Source organism: Schistocerca americana, chromosome X (genome assembly GCF_021461395.2).
Source record: "Schistocerca americana isolate TAMUIC-IGC-003095 chromosome X, iqSchAmer2.1, whole genome shotgun sequence".
NCBI classification, from domain to species: Eukaryota; Metazoa; Arthropoda; class Insecta; order Orthoptera; family Acrididae; genus Schistocerca; species Schistocerca americana.
Window position 1 is genome coordinate 515,265,722 of NC_060130.1, and position 4,733 is coordinate 515,270,454.

Here is a 4,733-nt window from a genome sequence, read left to right on the forward strand (position 1 = left end):
GGACGTGACGAAACTCAGCGCGCAAATTCAGCATCACTTCACCCCAAGCTGTTACACCGCTCTCCCATTCCGTCATTCTAAACGCAATTCAACCCGGCATAATTCCACGGCTTATACGCTGTTTATAGTGCTGTTATGGCTTGACGAGTCCTGCCTCAGTTTTCAGCTCGTAAATCAGTGGGCAACGCTTGAACGCCCCAGCATGTATCCCTGGTGCTCGTTACGTAATTATCAAATCACGCCGAGTTTACGATGCCGTAATTCGTGATGCAAGACGCGCCTAGTATGATAATCAATCTGTCAGCAAAATGAAGCGTTCCAATTATTGACTGCCTGGAAAACGGCGTTAATTCGCTGACGTCATGTGGAGAGAGAACTTCTTGACCCCTCGGCAGCGAAGTTATTTGTACCACTTTCGCTGAAGAGCTGTTGCGAAATATATAAGATAGTGTTGCAAAATATATTAGATACAATTCTCGTCGAAGCAGAGGGGCAAGGTATTTCTTGTAAGAATATCGATTTTGTTCAAGTAGGGATACGGATGGAAGTTATTGCACCACTCTCCTTTTAGAGCACTTCATCAGAAAGAATTTATGCATACATGCGACAAATTTAGTTAGTGGTTTTGATCATTCCACATATGAACAGCGTATATTATTATTACACTATCATTTGTTTTCACCGTCTTCGTATCACAATTATCATGGTGATTACTAATTTTTGTCTACAAGGGTCATCTTGACATCCATGTAGGTGCATATACAACTGTTTCCATAAGCAACTACATAGAGCTGAAGATATTTTTCTTACATGGTAGGTGATTCAACTGTATGAGTCGTATTTGAGTGAGACTGATATAACAGAATCCTTTCGAGTCGGTGAACGCGGTGGAAAAGGTCCGTGGTAATAAAATGCATAGTTTTCGGGCAATAAGGCCACACATCGAGGAGCCATACGCCAGTTCTGTAGGCAAAAAGTGTTATTGACTAACAAAAATAAACTCCACAATACACTGTACAGTACGTAATGGAAAAGACTGCTTAAGCATTAATAGACACATTTATTTTTATCCTTTAACATGTTCACATACTTATGTAGATAAATATGTACATAAATACATGCATAATTGTATGTCCAAAGGATATGCTCATTCACAATCAGTATATAGGAGATCTCTTACCTAAACACCGAAGGAGGGTTTGTACTTCTGCATTGCAAAATGGCATTTATATATTAGTGTATTTTAGTATATTGTTTGTATTCATATGTGACAATGGGCTCTCTTTACTAATAATTCATGGTAGAACTTTTGAGAACAGTACAAAGAATTAATAACAACACCGCCTTCGCAATGCTTTATACCAAAATTAGTATTTCCCACCCGTTACATTGCTCCTAGTACGTAACCGAAATTCGTTATTGTTGCCTTTGTCACATAACCTTAAGTCTGCCAGGTATAAATGATCAAGTCCTTAACAACTGGCGAAGACACCTGGTCATAGGCACCTGAATTAAGTTTCATTAATAATACTCGCTGATTTTATCTTACAGTACCTTCAAAACAAATTTATGTCTAATACTAAGTCGAAACCTGCAAATAGCATTATGAGTAGTAGCGCAATGGGGTGCTGGCGCATTTGGTTTGTATTGGTTGCATGCATCCAGGAGTAATAATACATTCCAGAAGAATCTTTTGTTCTGTTAACTGATTTATGACACCTTGGGGACGATTTATGACCAACTGAGGATAGTGTAACCTTATGAGAAAACACACACCACTCCCTCTCCGCCAGCACCTCCCCGACTCCTCTCAGAAATCCTCCACCCCCTCTTAATCGCCAATAAAGCACATCTAATCGCCAATAAAGCACATCTTCAGTGCCAAATTAATTGACTAATTAATTAAAACGATCACTTAATTAATCCCTCCTGTTCTGGGAAACCTCCCAGCCCCTGATGCCTCCTCCACTCCCTCCACTCCCGCACCTGGAAACTGGAGGGAAAAGACCCAGTCTGTGCTGGAGAGGATGGCTCTCATGACACGAAATTCAAATCATTGTCAGTTACAGATAAAAGTATATAGTGTTTATTTATAAAATTCAGTTTTCAGAGGTTGGATTCCTCTTTTATTTGTCATCGAAGCACGTCTTGTAAAATACATTGAAAAGGAGTAGTTAAAGACGCAAACAGGCCGCCTTTTTTCGATTGTACAAGAAAACCCATCACGAAATCGGTGTCAACATAACTCACCACAAGTAAGTACACTGTTAAAAACCTCCTGATCATGTCTTCTCAAATGTGAACACGCCATCTACTGCACTGAACCACATGCCAGTGTCCCATGCAGAGCTCTAAGCCGGAAGAGAGCACACACTGACCGCTGGAAGCCGAGGTGCACCCAAGGTCTCAACACCACAGTACACCACGGGGGACTGCCAGCAATCTGCTATGAATCCGCATCTCATGGTATTAGCACATTGACTGTACAGAGACAGTCAATCAATACTGAAATTACAAGATGCATACTGAGCGGCCAGAAAGCTTCACTACCCATGCCAGCGGACGCAAGCTACATTTTTTTGTGACCATCTGGCAGACAGGTCACTCTACAGCCATGGTCCCCCTTGTTCATGGCTGTGTCCTTTTCTAGGAGAATTCCTACTTCAAGTGGCTACTTCTGGTTGCAGCACCCACACAATCTGTTTCCAAACACACTCCTTCTACTCCAGCTCATTGGAAGCAGCTGCTCTATGTGCTCACCCTGCTATACAGATACAGACTAAGCTAGTTCACAATACCACCAGCAGAGGTCACTTGGAAAAACAATCTCTGCACCTCTCACCCCATCCTTCCTCACCGCTCCCCACCATTACATTGGAGGTAGCTGACAATTTCTAATTTCAGATCACTACTTTGTGGCACATCCTTATGCAAATTGCGTGATAGGATAGAGTCAACAAGAAATACCACTGCAAGATAAAGTTCACTGCGATGTATTGAAAACCAATATACATGACACACTGAAACCGTGATCAATTCTGTAGTAGCAGATGTCATGGCTAAATGTCAGAGATTGGGGAAACTTCCATAGGACACCACAGTGTGTTGACCACACTGGCAGCTGCACACTCATCTCCTGGCAGCCACACACTGTTCTACCAAACGCTCGGAGGTCGGAGAGCCTATCATCAAGTAGTCAACCGATCAGTTTTCAGAGGTCCAATAATCGTCCAGCACTAACACCTGTCATGTTGCATTTTCTCACACAACACACACATCCGCTTCTGGTGCCATTCACCTGGCATACTGGCTAATTCACTAGTCAGTCACCGAGAGAGTGCCGCCGCTAGGACTTGTCCCCGCGGCCACAAGCAAAAGCCGACCGGTCAGAGCTTTCTTTGCAACTAACCGCCTGTCACAGGCTAAGCTAAGTCGTGACTTTCAGTCAACTGAAGAATCGTGACCACTCATGCCCCTAGCCACGACACACTTCAAGGCAAGCAGGTGTGGCTTGGTCTTACAGCTCTGATTGCAATTCCACCCCTACATAGACTCACCCCAGTTTAAAAAATACATTTTACCCGAACTGAGAAAGGGATGTTGACTATACACCTCGATTTCTCACGCAAAATGCAGATTTATTCCTTTTATACGAGTTATTTTCGAAGACAGAAGAAATCAGGGCATAAGCTCGTTTTAACATCGCTTAAGTATTGTAACCTGTTATGAAAATTCTGTAAAAATATGGCATAGGCTACATTTCCTCTAAGTATTCTCGTATCGGGTAATAAGATGTGTTCTCATCAGTTTAACACCTGTTACGTCCTGCATCAGAGGACTAGAATATTAAACTGATTTGTGGCACATGAAAGAGTTCTAAGAGCATGCTCTAGTTCTGCCACAGGATGCTTCCTCACCTTCAAACTATCTTAAAGTAACCAAGTGCTTGGTAACATATGAAGTGTCTTAATGTAACACAACAAAGGACCAGTAAATATCAGGTTTATACAATGCATCACCTAATAATTTCGGTAATATACTTGATTATATTACGAAGGTCATCTCTTGTGCTGTAGGTGGGAGATTGAAATTGGGTTGAAAGATCTCGATGCAACGAAAGAACATCTGCTTAGTGCTCCAACTACTGTATCATATTACACGCATCCAAGGGCATATCATTTATATAATACTGACAGGCTAATTAATTAAGTTTATTATGAGAGTCCCTTTGCATGGTCCGTAATTTTCTTCCAGCAGTCTGATTACACTCGCCAGGTAGCTCAGATGGGATTCCCTGGAGGGAAGGCAATATTCTTTTCGAGGAACACTATTGACAACTGACATCTTAAGCTGATCGTGGAAGGATTCTATGTCCACCCATATACATTTTGCGTAAGGACCACGAAGATAAGAGAAATTAGCGCCCATAATGAGGCATATAGGTATTGTTTTCCATCGCTCTATTTGCGAGTGGATTAGGAAAGGGAATAACTGGTAGTGGTACAGGGTATACTCTGTAGCACACTTACAATGGCTTGTGAAGTAAGCATGTAGATGTTAATGTAAAGTTAGTCTACTTATTTATATTTAACTCCATCCATTTGTAGGCTCAGAAAAATCACAGAGGAATGTTGTCTCTTATTTATCGAGAAAAAAAGACAGAACTTCTGTTGCGGACTGTCTTTCGATACAAATCTTCATATTAGCTCTTAATTTTCTCATTGCAGCTTCTT

The 4,733-nt window shown here is 41.6% G+C and overlaps 1 pseudogene; it reads left to right on the plus strand.

Moving 5' to 3' along the window:
- Window positions 1–3,758: 3,758 nt before the first annotated feature.
- On the plus strand, window positions 3,759–3,938 carry LOC124557446 (annotated as a pseudogene).
- The last annotated feature ends 795 nt before the right edge of the window (window positions 3,939–4,733 follow it).